The sequence below is a fragment of the Eleutherodactylus coqui genome, chromosome 8, assembly GCF_035609145.1.
Source record: "Eleutherodactylus coqui strain aEleCoq1 chromosome 8, aEleCoq1.hap1, whole genome shotgun sequence".
Taxonomy (NCBI): Eukaryota; Metazoa; Chordata; class Amphibia; order Anura; family Eleutherodactylidae; genus Eleutherodactylus; species Eleutherodactylus coqui.
In genome coordinates, this window is record NC_089844.1 from 99,825,829 (window position 1) to 99,840,293 (window position 14,465).

General features: G+C 46.7%; 1 protein-coding gene across 2 annotated transcripts in view; it reads right to left on the reverse strand.

Annotated features, from left to right (window-relative positions):
• Window positions 1-13,355, reverse strand: part of RHBDF1 (rhomboid 5 homolog 1) — a 116,986-nt gene extending 103,631 nt beyond the window's left edge. For both annotated transcript variants that reach the window (XM_066576122.1, XM_066576121.1), the window contains exon 1: window positions 13,119-13,355. The gene's annotated coding sequence lies outside the window, so the exon portion shown is untranslated. The remainder of the gene's footprint in view (window positions 1-13,118) is intronic.
• Window positions 13,356-14,465: the final 1,110 nt, after the last annotated feature.

Here is a 14,465-nt window from a genome sequence, read left to right on the forward strand (position 1 = left end):
AGCAGCCAAGAACCAACAACAAGTGTGTCAGCACCTCCATAGTGTTATCGCACTGGAAGTAGGACAATAACCATGGCTTTACATGGGACGACTATTGGACGAATGCAGGCGACAGTCGTTCTATGTAAACATGGCCACCAAGGGACGACGGGCAATAATTTCCTCTCTAGTCAATAGTCATTTCTTTTTAATTCACCTAAAAATAGTTACCGGATGATCAAATGCTACCTGGAATAAAGTTGTAGCCGTTCGTATTTGCATGGAGATCCCCTTATAAATATCCCAGTGAACAACTAATCAGTAATTAAAAGCTTTCAGACAACTGTCATTAGTAGCGCCAGTGACTTTTCTGAAGGACTATCTGCCCCATATAAACAATAAATGGGTTTTCTGAGTAATTACTTTTATCTAATTCTGGGTTCCCGTGACCAAAACTATACAAAAGTAATAAACTCACCATGACGCCGAACTGCCTTTCAGTATCTGACGGGTGACGTCTCGTAAAGCTGTCATGTGGGCATTTGATGAAAAAAAACTGAAGCAGGTTTTCGGGATGATGTGACTGATGACACCCCTGCCGGCCTCCCATTGGCTGCAGCGGTCATGTGGGTAAACAACCCATGTCACTGCTGTAGCCAATATAAATGGAAGAATGGAGCAGTAGCCAGTGGCAGCGGGGGAGTTTTTTATTACATACTTCGCCCCCCCTCATTGTCACCAGTGTTTGGGGTGGTCAGAAAATCCCTTTAAAAGGGGTTGTACCAAACTGCAAGTTATCCCCCATTACCAAGATTGGGGATAATTTGCTGATTGCTGGGCTCTCATCACTGAGGCCCCTGCCGAACTCAAGAATGGGAGTCCCATGTTCCCTGTCCTCTTCACTGCGGTGTTACAGCAGCCCCGCAATAAGAAGGAGACTGTACGCAGCAGCGGTCCAAGTGCACCGGCGATCCATTCGCTTTCACTGGCACTGTTGAGATAATCAAGCACTACTCGTTCGGGTATTACCGCTAACCCCACTGAAATGAATGAAGAGCTGACCGTGCATTGCTCTGCCAACAACTCATGCCGACGTCACTGAGGTGGGGAGAAGTAACCCCTGCAGTCACAGGATTAATGGGACCCAGGATTGGTGAGACCCTCATCGATCAGCAGGTTATCCCCTATCCAACAAATCTAGGTTTAGTTTAGGCACAGATGATGGCCGTGTTTGTGTCTGGAAACCTCGGGGTGAGCGCCTCAATCCTGGCTTTGTCGTGAAGCGGCACACTGCCCCCATTGCTGGTTTGATGGTCTGGGAGGGCATCACATACGACAATCGGTCCCCCCCTAGTTGGTTTGAGGGACAATGACAGCTCAGCGATATGTTCAGGACATCCTGCAGCCAGAGGTGTTCCCATTATGGAGGCTTCCAAGAGGCATTTTCCAGCAAGATAATGCTCGGCCGCACTTACAAAGGTTCACTTCGACAGCCTATGAGTTTGCATGATCTAGAGGCTCAGTGACAGCAAATGTGGAGTGATATACCGCAGGATATCATACTAGACCTGTATGCCCTCATGCCGGCCAATATCACATCTTGTATTCAAGCTAGATGAGGTACAACAGAGTACTACAGCCTCCATGCCCGGCCGTATCAAATCTTGCATTCAGGCTAGAGGTGGTACAACAGAGTACTAGAGCCTCTATGCCTACCCGCATCACATCTTGTATCCAAGCTAGAGTCGGTACCACAGGGTACTTGAGTCTCCATGCCCGCATTACATCTGACATCCCAGCTAGAGGCAGTACAACAGGGTACTAGAGCCTTCATGCCCGCCGGTATCACATCTTACAGCCAAGCTAGAGGCAGTACAACAGGGTACTAGAGCCTCCATGCCTGGCCGTATCACATCTTGTATCCAAGCTAGAGGCGGTACTACAGGGTACTAGAGCCTTCATGCCTGCCTGTATCACATCTTGTATCCAAGCTAGAAGTCGTACAACAGGGTACTAGAGCCTCCATGCCCGCCCGTATCACATCTTGTATCCAAGCTAGAGGTGGTACAACAGGGTACTAGAGCCTCCATGCCCACCTGTATCACATCTTGTATCCAAGCTAGAGGTGGTACAACAGGGTACTAGAGCCTCCATGCCCACCTGTATCACATCTTGTATCCAAGCTTTTGGTGGTACAACAGGGTACTAAAGCCTCCATGTCCCCTGTATCACATCTTGTATCTAAGCTTTTGGTGGTACAACAGGGTACTAGAGGCTCCATGCTGCCCGTATCACATCTTGTATCCAATCTAGAGGTGGTATAATAGGGTACTAGAGCATCATGCCTGCCTGTATCACATCTTGTATCCAAGCTAGAGGCGGTACAATAGGGTGCCAAAGCCTTCCTGCAAGGAGTCAGTTTTCCGCAATACATTATCCTTTTGCTCTGATATTTGAAATAGTTGCATTCAATCCCAACAGCTCCTTCTAGGTGTTTGACAATGGGTGTATTTGCGGAGACCACACCTTAAGGCCGGCTTCACAAGAGCGTAAGCGTATTTGCAAGTGCCCAAGCGCTGCTTATTTGTGGAATGAACAATGTGTATATTACTGTATTTTCTGCTAGGCATGTTCATTTGCGCTCGGCAAACAAAGACGCACCGATTGAAATGGCTCGTTAGTTCCAGATGTGTTCTTTTTCCAGAACAATTCCGCAGTGCCCCATGCTTGCCCACGCACATTTGCGCACCCTCCATTAATGCCTTTAGTGTGCAAATATTCAGAAAGATAAAGCATGTTTTATCCCGGCCGTGTGCATTCGGCGATTTGTCACTCGGTGCCCTGTCGGCGGCCGCATGCACCAGGACGACTATAGCCAAACTACAATTATCACTTTGTGTAAAAGTACTTTAATTGTGCAGATGTGATTGGGGATTCAGGACCTTACCTGTGGCAACAACAATTACCATAAGCAATTCTAAAGACCCCTTTACACCGGCCGCCAATTGGGCACAAAGATTAAGGCCCCCTGTCCACGGGCGTCATTTTGCCGGTGAAAAATCAATCGCGAATCACAACGTCTGAAGCTTTCCATAATGTTGCTATTAAAGGGGCCGGCCCCGTGTCCACGAGCAGAGAATCATTGCAATTCTCCGCTCGCGGCCGGCAATTCGCAGCCTGCTACGAATTGCCATGATTCTCCACGGTGAGCCTATTTGTCAGATAGGCTGAACGCGGAGATTCGGCTGCCGGCTCCTGTTCCCGGGCAGCGGCTCCTGCGGCAGAGATTTGCCGCGGGACTTCGCAATGCCTGTGGATAGGGGGCCTTATAGGAATGCTCTTTTACCCGATTACTGGCCCGTGCAAAGCTGCAGCAGACCAGCCAACGAATGAGCAAATAGAGGACAAACGATTGCATAAAAGGGGTTCTGTCACTAGAAGACAAAAATTCTATACTCACATATTCCTCCCCCCTCAGTCTTCTTACCGCATCTTCTCCCCGACGATCTTTTCCTGTGTCCTGCAGTCCCCCGGGTCACCTCACCTCCAGCTGGTCGAATCTTCTTCTTCCGGTGACGAAGTGTCCATTCTCTGCAGTCTCTTTTCCACAGGGCAATGTCACAAGTGACATAGCATTCATAGCCTAGCAGGAAGTGGTGAGCTATTGCTGAGACTGCGCATGCGTGTCGTCTCTCTGTAATAGTATATGAACTCTCAAGGCGAGACAGAGCTCATGTGCAGTCTCTGCAATAGATCGGCATTCCTTGTTCGGCAGTGAACCTTAAGTCACAAGTGACGTAATCTACACTGACTTGCTGGAAGAAGAATGCAGAGAATGGACGCTCCATAACAGGAAGAAGAGGATCCAGCCGACTGGAGGTAAGGTGACCCGAGGTGACTGGAGAAGATCAGCGAGGTGAAGATGCGGTAAGAAGACTGTCTGGGGAGGAATAGGTAAGTCTTGATGTTTTTTTTAAATGACAAAATTCCTTTAAATGATCAGTCGTCCCACAGAGTCTGAATTGGCCTATGTGAAGGCTGGATAGTTGAGTGCCGATATTGTTGATTGTGCTCATCTACATAAATCCTGTCTACATAAAAGGATCCTAAGACTGGGTTCACACAGGGTGGATTTGCCGCGGAAATTCCATCCGGAATCCGCCTGCAGCCGCTAATCCCAGGGTTAACCAGCCATGTGGACAAGATTTCTCAGAAATCTCATCCACACAGGACGGCGAATCTGTCGCGGCAAAGCCGGATTCCCCGGCCGCAGCAAGTCCATTCTTTTTTTTTTCCCGTTGCAGCCACGCTCTCCTCTGTGGAGCGCCGGCTGCAACGGAAAAGCATACAGTCAAGCCACTCCAAAACCCGTGACTAAGTGCCGCAGGTTTTGAAGCAGCGCTTTCCCGGTGAAAATCTTGCACGGTTTTGCTGTGGCCAAACCGTGAGATTTCCGCTATGTGGGAACCCAGCCTAAGGTTGATGGGCATCTTACATAGCTTGATGATCGGGCAGGAACGATTGCCTGTTTCCTGATCTCCAGGCCGCAGTGCAAATGATCAGCCAACAAATGCTTGTTCGCTGGCTGATAATGTCTTGTAAGCAAGAAACAAAATGCTCACCAGTGAGCTGCACCGTGTAAATAGGGAGATGTGCAGCCGCCATTATATCAGTCATCATTCATCCCTGTACCGCAGATCACCTGTCGTGCCAATCGGCTGCTTGTTACAATGGGTATACTGCCAGGACCTCTAATGGAGAAGTATTCGCAATTGGAAGTATAAGGGCCGATTCACATGAGCACATTTTCGGTCCATGTGCTGTCCAAATCTGCAACGGACTCGACTCTGACAACACACAGACCCACAGTAGTCGATGTGCCAATGCACACATTAGTTTTTTCACACGGAAATTAAAAAAAACAAAACAATTGCAGCATGCAGTATTCGGGTACGATTTGATGATGAGCCTCGCCCATTCATGCCAAGGGGAACACAGGAAAAACTGCTCATAGTGGCCGTCTGTGCGTCGTCTATATTTCACGGATCCATTGTTGAGAGATGCAGAAAAAATGAATTGGGGCCGGTTTCAGTTTTTGGGGTTTTTTCTGCTGATGTGAAAAACAAATGGCATAGAGAAGAAAATACAGACAAAAGGAGCTGCATATGGAGCCGCACACGGATGGAAAATCCAGAATTGCAGAATGAAAAAAAGGGGTTTGGTACCGTGTTAGCCAGAGAAACCAAGTAATCTTGTAGATATGACACCTTTTAATGGCTAACAAAAATACATGATGTTATAGCGAGCTTTCCAACCTACACAGGGTTCTTCCTCAGGCTTAAGGGAACTAATCTAAAGACGTATTTAATACATACTCATGATTTCTCTTACTGAGAACAATCACTTTTTTGCCGAAGAAACACTGAAGAGTTTATATACGCTTGTGTGAATTCGCCCCAAGTGCATAGAGAAGTATTTTAACATTCTGGACGGAGTGAAATGTTTTTTTTTTCATCCCCGGGAAACCCCTTTAAGCAGGAAAGAAGTGTCATGTGCTCTAGGGTTTGGAACAGAATCTGCTTTGTGATAGCAGTGTTGGAGCTCAGACTGGCTCCAGCTATCTATCTCATGAGAAATTCTTGAGGAACCAGACACACACCCAGTGTACTGCCAAACTACTGAATTTACATTTATCCTCAACTCTACTGGCTCTATAGAACTTTGCATCTCTGCCTAGATCACTGTAACTTCCTTTACATGCAGCCGAACTACAAGGGAGTAACAGTATTACCAAGACATGTTCACATCTTTCATCTTCCTAAAGTTTCCGAGCCGTTTGCCTCAATTCAGAACTTTGCTCTAAGTAACTTTGCAAGTTGTGACAAAGGAGTTTCTATGGCAGAAGTAGTGAGACCATGGGAGTGTGCTCCTCAGTGGCACCTAGGCCATGTGACTGACAGCAGGCTGCCGTGAGCCTATGGACAACCAGACTGCAGGTCACACATGGGATTGTTGGCGTGTTGCTGATCAACAACTTAAAATGAAGGATTCAGAATTTTAAAAAACGTTGAGTGAATGGTAGATATTAGTAAAGTGAAGAAAACCCCAGACCTTACACCCTATTAGGGTGTAAGACATCATAGAGCCACTCTGTGAAGTAGTCCCATTCTGGAGGACTCGAGCCTTACTCCAATCACAGTATACGGATGGTGATTCACCTGGATGGCAGGTAATACGGCATTACCCCTACAGAAATGTCTAGTTGGCCACGGCTTCTCCAAAACAATTCGGCAGCCGCTTTTTGAAAAGGGTTGTGTAATGATGAGACGACCCTTTAAACATAAAAATACAATACATCCGTCTTTTGTATTTAGTCTATTGGGAACATATAAAACTCTAGTACTGCAAAAAGAAGTAACCATTAAGATTATTCATAAGGGAGTCGGTCCGTGCGCTCCTAACGAATGTCTTACTAGGCTTGAAGTTGACGAAGCAGCAGCCAACTATTAGGCCGGGCCTACGGACAGGCGGAGCATCCAGTAGAGGACTACTTAGGACTACCAAGCTCCTCAGTCAGTCAAGAAAAGCGGATGCTCATATTAATGACCGCCATTGTGAAGCACTAGACTCACCCAGTGTTGGTGGTGGTGGGCACTGGGCAGAGAACTTGTTAACACATCGGCTTCATGAAAGGTAAAGGTCTTACTGAGAATATAGTTGACCGTCTTGGAGAACAAACTGTGCAGGTACACCAGACTATTTACCCCTAGAAACCACTTTAGATTTCAGGTTACATTTTTACAATATATACTCCTACAAAACCCTCCCAATATATAATAAGGCCACATGCCTCCTGACACTATAATAATCAACAGAACACAAGGAATAATGGCCAAAATGAATAAAAAATACTAATATTATTGATCAACATCTAGTACAAAATTGTTGCTACAATTACACATAAACACATAATAAAAGAACACAAAGACCGTGAGGAGCAAAACTGGTAATAACAGACCCAGAACCCCCATAGCTATATCTACTCACTAATAAATAAATTGGGCGGTCACAACACTAAATAATAATAAATATATTAACAGTGCCCAAAATTAATAATAAACACACAGACTTCTAATCATACACAAGTCTGGGGAACCAAAGGCAATCATAAAATCCCAAAATAGAGGAATGGACCTGGTTTTATGAACATGAACAACATGGCTCATGCTGACCCGGACTCATAGTGGGGTCCCAGTCAGGAACGATCGCTCACTGTACGGAGCTTTCTCAGAGATGCTGACCTATACAAGCTTCCTATACACCTCTATGAGGCCGATCAGCTCCCGCAGGCAGCCGAAGACAAGTGAACATAGCGGAGAAGGCACCGAAAGGGCAGTTATTCTTTTACAAGTTGCGCTTCAGACACGGGGGCAGAACTTGCATTAAGCAGCTCGATATGCAGGGACTCGATGCAAGACTTTATGAGGGCCATATGCAGTCCATGGAATACAAGGCCAGCATACGGCCCGATAATATGGCCATGTGTCTTTGGCCTAACTGGGTTGTCCAGCTCAGAATGGTGTAAAATAAGCCATACTCAGCTTACCAGTTTCTCCCTCTTCCCTATTCAGCACTTTCTGGGTCCCCCACCAGTCACTACTGGTCCCTTTCAACCTGGGCATGTGACCAGTGTACTTACAATTGCAACATAGGGGTAGAGGGGCTTGGCAAGGCTTACTAGGCTATCTTTCTAGTTGTGAGAACAGATGTGGTCCAGCTGCGGGAACTGGCCAGACATTGCAGTATTAAAGGAGTTGTCGCACGATAAGAAAGTTATCTCCATCCACAGGATCGATGGGGGTTTGACCACTGGGACTAGCAATCCTGGGAACAGGGTTTTGATGGGTCCAGGAATTACCGGAATGGCAGTCACACATGCACGCTGTATCTCCATTCGTTTCATTGGGACTGCCGGAGTTAGCGGAGCTCAGGTGCTCAACTATCTCTGGCTGCTGCATTGAATTAATGGAGTGGTAGCGCACATGTGTAACCATCATTCAATTCATTCTAGATGCATCAGAACTTCATTCCCCAGATCCCACTGATCAGCAAGTTATCCCCCCTCCTGCGACATTCGTTCTCCGGATCCCCAGCAAGTTATCTTCTGTCCAGTGAGTAGGGGATAACGGTGTTGGACAACCCCTTTAAATGGAGATCACTGAAGTAAATGAGAAACCATGTAATAATAGTCCTGCTGAACCTTTCCAGCAGCTCTCCTCTGGCTAGTAACTCTATGATGTCCCTATGAACAAAGCAGTTAAAGGGAACCTGTCAGCAGTTCCCAGCATGTAAAACCAGCCATACCAACATGATGCCGTAGTTTAGCCATTTCCAAATCTGCTGCTTAGGGGCTTGGGCAGAAAAATGGCAAATGAAGTTCAATGTTGATAAATGTAAGGTTCTGCACATGGGCAGGAGAAACGGATGTCACCAATATACACTGAATGGGGTACTGCTAGGGAAAAGTGATATGGAAAAAGACCTGGGGGTACTAGTGGATTGTAGATTAAACTGGAGCAATCAATGCCAGTCAGCTGCTGCAAAAGCAAATAAAGTCTTGGGGTGCATCAAAAGAGGTATAGGGGCGAGGGACGAGAACATTATCCTCCCACTATATAAGGCACTTGTCAGGCCACACATGGAATACTGCGCACAGTTCTGGTCACCGCTGCTCAGGAAAGATGTTACGGTGTTGGAGGGGGTTCAGAGAAGGGCAACTAAACTAATACATGGAATGACGGGACTGGAATACCCAGAGAGGCATCAAAATTGGGATTATTTACTCTAGAAAAAGGACGGTTAAGAGGCGACCAAATAACCATGTATAAGTACATGAGGGGACAATACAAGGATCTCTCCCAGGATCTGTTTATACCCAGGACCACAAAGGTAACAAGAGGACATCCGCTACGTTTAGAGGAAAGCAGGTTTCATCACCAACATAGAAAGGGGTTCTTTACTGTTAGAGCAGTTAGACTGTGGAACTTTCTGCCTGAGGACGTAGTGATGGCAAAATCCTTAGAGGAGTTTAAAAGGGGACTTGATGTCTTTCTGGAGAGGAAGGATATTATAGGCTATAAGTCTTAGGTTAATTGTTAATCCTGGTATACAGGCAGGTAGGAACTATTAGGGGTTGATCCAGGGAACAGTCTGATTGCCATTAGGGAGTCGGGAAGGAATTTTTTCCCCAAAAGGGCTATTTGGCTTCTGCTCTTGGGGTTTTTTGCCTTCCTCTGGATCAACAAAACAGGAGGCTAGACAGGCTGGACTAGATGGACATTGTCTTCATTCAGCCTTACGAACTACGTTACGGCCTAACTTGGAAAACTGAGTTTAATAAGTTCTGGCAATGTATGTGTAATTGGGAGTCATCGGTCCGATGGGCGGGCCGAACCGCAATCGTGAGCCTGCCGACTTGCACATGCGCAGATGACAGGGCAGCACCTCTTTAGAGCGACTAAAATCTCGCACATGCGCCAGTCTGTGATCTCCCGGCGCACGTGCAACATTTTAGTCCTGTGAACATTTGGTCCTGTTATTTGCGCATACACCGGTCGGCAAGCTCGCAAGATGTCATCCATCCTGTTCATGACTTCACAGACGTCATCCGCTACACACTGGCAGAGTTTAGAAAAGTCCTCAAGCAGAAGAAGATGCGGTCCAGCACGGCCCGTCGGGCCGATGAGTCCCAATTAGCATAGGGAACAGGATCTTTTTAAACAGTTTCCTTTAAGGCATGCTGAGAGTTGTAGTATCACAACACCCGAATAGCCAGAGGTTGCAGACCTCTGCACCAGGCCACATCATTTCTTAAAGGGATTATACCATCAGATTAATTATGCAGACTGACAGCTCTCAGCCCTTTTGTGCATAGGGAGAGAGCGGACGCCCCGCATGCTGCAGCGGGGAGAAGTCAGCGCACCCCGCTCTGCGACGCGGAGCTCCACTCCAAGTCAACCTTCAGGAATCTGGTGACACAATCCCTTTAAGCAGTTGCGCTATGCCCAGGGGTAACCTCAGCCATATTACACGGGGTATAAAGGGAATGTTATTTTATTTTAGGACATTAATGCTATAAGAAATGGAGATGATCTCGGAGTATTGAGAAATATTCTGCATCACAGGAGAGCAGAGAGAAAACACGGAAGATTCTGCATCAAAAGCGGGAACTGACAAGTGAAAGTGAAGGAGTCCAGGCTGACAAGTGCAGGGTAATAGTAACCAGGCCATGCGCTGGATGGACAACATGTGCAGCCTGCCAGACCCAGCCAAGAATGAGTCAACCAAGTGAAGAAGCCTTATGTACAGATCCTCTTTCTGGTGCAGACCCTGAATGCTCATTGGACCCCCCCCCCCCCCCCATACATAAGGACTCCAACAAACCCTCCCCCTCCTTACTGGTGGGGCCACGTTGTACAGTCCTTATAGCACCACAAATCTGGAAGCAGAGGGGAACAAGTTCTAAAGTGCAACTTCCCGGAAGTTCTTGTTTTTGGTGCGGTCCTGGTTTGGTATTGGAACCACCAAGCACAAGGGCTAAGAAGTGTATCATACGGCAGCTCATGATATAACTTGTTATAGTCTTGCTCAGCGGCAGATGTATCCACCTCAACACAAAGTTACATACACACACATGTATACCATGTAGCAGTATGGTGGCATCATAACGCATATCCACCTGTAGGCTTCACAAGGACCGATGTCTGTACTGTGTTACATCTAATCTCCCCCCACCACCAGCCGCCATGTACAACACACGTCTCTCGCCGGCAGCTCCGTAGATTTCGCATAAAGTGAAGAGAAACGTCCGGCAGCTAAGTATTACTGCTGGCTACAAAGGATGGAGGCGGGGTGGTCTGTTATCAGTTTAGTATTTACAAATCACATGACCCCGTTGTGAGATATATTGTATACGCAAGCGTGTATATTTCATGTATGTGGTTTGTATACTGGTATATATGTGTATAAGGTGTGCCTATGTGTGTAAGTATATATGTATGCAGTGTTTATGCATCTGTATGTGTATATGTAGTGCATTTATATGTGTGTATACGTTGATGTATATGTGGTGTGTATGTATTTGTGTGTAGCTATTATATATGTATGAGTTGTGGGAATCTGTATTTCTCTGTATACTGTATTTAGATGTATGTATACATATTGTATACTTGTAAGCGTATATATTTGTGTACATGTGGTGTGTATGCGCTATGAGTGTCCATGTACCTGTGAGGGTATGTGATGTATATAAATATTGTATATGGTGTATGTATACGTGGTATGTGTGTCCATGTACCTGTGAGCATATGTTGTATATCTATGATATATGGTAAGTGTGTCCATGTACCTGTGAGTGTATGTGCATGTACAAATATTGCATATGTGGTGTGTGTGTCCATGTATCTGTGGGTATATGTGCATGCATACCATATGTGGAATGTTTCCATGTACCTGCCGTATACATGTGGTGTGTATGTAGCATGTGTCTCCATGTACCTGTAGTATATAGGTGATATATATATGGTATGTGTGTATGCATGTAACTGTAGTATATAGGTGATATATATATATATATATATATATATATATATATATATATATAGTATGTGTGTATCCATGTACTTGTAGTATATATCTGGCGTATATGTGGTGTATGCGGTGTGTGTATCAATGTACCTGTGGTATATAAATGGTATATAAGTAGTATGTGTGTCTCCATGTACCTGTGGGTATATGTGGTAAATATGTGGTGTGTCTCCATGTACCTGTAATATATATGTGGTGTGTACCCATGTACCTGTAGTATATATCTGGTATATGTGGTGTGTGTACCCATGTACCTGTAGTATATATCTGGTATATATGTGGTATGAGTATCTGCATGTACCTGTAGTGTATATATCTGGTATATATGTGTTATGTGTATCCATGTACCTGTGGTATATATCTGGTATATATGTGTTATGTATATCCATGTGCCTGTGGTATATATCTGGTATATATGTGTTATGTATATCCATGTACCTGTGGTATATATCTGGTATATATGTGTTATGTATATCCATGTACCTGTGGTATATATCTGGTATATATATGTTATGTATATCCATGTACCTGTGGTATATATGTCTCTATGTACCTGTGGGTATATGTGGTTTGTGTGTCTTCATGTACCTGTAGTATATATATGGTATATATGTGGTATGTGTATCTCCATGTACCTGTGATATATATATATATATATATATATATATATATATATATAATGTGGTATGTGTATCTCCATGTACCTGTGGGTATATGTGGTATATATGTGGTGTGTCTGCATGTACCTGTAGTATATATATGGTATATGTGGTATGTGTATCTCCATGTACCTGTGGGTATATGTGGTATATATGTGGTGTGTCTGCATGTACCTGTAGTATATATATGGTATATATGCGGTATGTGTGTATCCATGTACCTGTGATATATGTATTTGGTATATATGTGGTATACATGTAGTATGTGTGTATCCATGGATCTGTGGTGTATATATATATATATATATATATATATATATATATATATATATATAATGTGGTATGTGTATCTCCATGTACCTGTGGGTATATGTGGTATGTGTATCTCCATGTACCTGTGGGTATACATGGTATATATGTGGTATGTGTATATCCATGTACCTGTGGGTATATGTGGTATGTGTATCTTCATGTACCTGTGGGTATACCTGGTATGTGTATACCCATGTACCTGTGGGTATATGTGGTATGTGTATCTTCAAGTACCTGTGGGTATACATGGTATATATGTGGTATGTGTATATCCATGTACCTGTGGGTATATGTGGTATGTGTATGCCCATGTACCTGTTGCATATATGGTGTGTACCCATGGTATATATCTGGTATATAGGTGGTATGTGTGTCCCTATGTACCTGCGGTATATATGTGATATATATGGTGTGTCTCCATGTACCTGTGGTATATATGTGTGCCCATGTACGTGCGGCTGTGCCCCGGCACAGTGTGTACACGTCGTGCTCCCCCTGTAACCCCTCTGACTTGTCACTCACCGCTGGCTGGGCTCTTCCTCATCCCCCGGCAGGACAGTATGGCAGACGGCGGGCTCCGGGCTCTATCTCCCGCGGGCTCCCCAGTGTAGCTCCCAGATGTGTCCAGTAGTGGATGAAGTGCCGGCCGCCACCACTGACCCCCCGCTCCGGCTCCGGGAACTTTCTGCAGTCACACAAGTCCGGAGCTCCGGGACTCCCTCCTCGTCCACCTATCAGCGCCGCAGCCGGGACCGTGCGCAGGGCGGGGCCTCATAAATGTCACATTGTTACAGCTGCAGAACCAGTTCTGCTTCTCCTGCGGGGAGCCTCCAGCAGGGGGCGGCGGAGAGACAGGACTTCCGAGACCGTCCTGAGCAACTTTTCCAGAAGAAGACTACTGGGGCGCCGCGCACCGTGTGCCAGGACAGGAGGGGACACTTTACGGGGGAGGGGGATATAGGACAGGAGGGGACACTGTACGGGGGAGGGTGGTACAGGACTGGAGGGGGCACTGTACGGGGGGGGGGGGGGGGGTACAGGACAGAAGAGGGCACTGTATGGGGGAGGGGGGTGCAGGACAGGAGGGGGCACTGTATGGGGGGGGGGGGTACAGGACAGAAGGGGGCACTGTATGGGGGAGGTGGTACAGGAGTGGTCACTGTATGGAGGAGGGGGTACAGAACAGGAGTGGGCACTGTATGGGGGCAGGGGGGTACAGGACAGGAGGGGACACTGTAAGGGGGAGTGGGGGTTCAGGACAGAAGGGGGCACTGTACAGGACAGGAGGGAGCACTGTATGGGGGAGGGGGTACAGGACAGGAGTGGGCACTGTACGAGTGGAGGGTACAGGAGTGGGCACAGTACAGGGGAGGAGAGTACAGGACAGGAGGGGGAACTATACGGAGTTAGGGGGTTACAGCACTGTACAGGACAGAAGGGAGCACTGTATGGGGGCGAGTGGGTACAGAACAGGAGTGGGCACTGTATGGGGGCGGGGGGGGTACAGGACAGGAGGGGGCACTGTACGGGGGAGTGGGGGTTCAGGACAGGAGGGGGCACTGTACAGGACAGGAGGGAGCACTGTATGGGGGAGGGGGGTACAGGACAGGAGTGGGCACTGTACGGGTGGAGAGGAGTACAGGACAGAAGGGGGCACTGTATGGGTAGGGCACAGGACAGGAGCGGGCACAGCACTGTATGGGGGAGGGGGTGCAGGAAGTAGGGGGCACTGTACTGGGGAGGGGGTACAGAACAGGAGTGGGCACTGTATGGGGGAGAGGGGGTACAGGACAAGAGAGGGCACTGTACGGGGGAGGAGGGGTACAGGATAAGAGAGGATACTGTACAGGGAAGGAGGGGTACAGGATA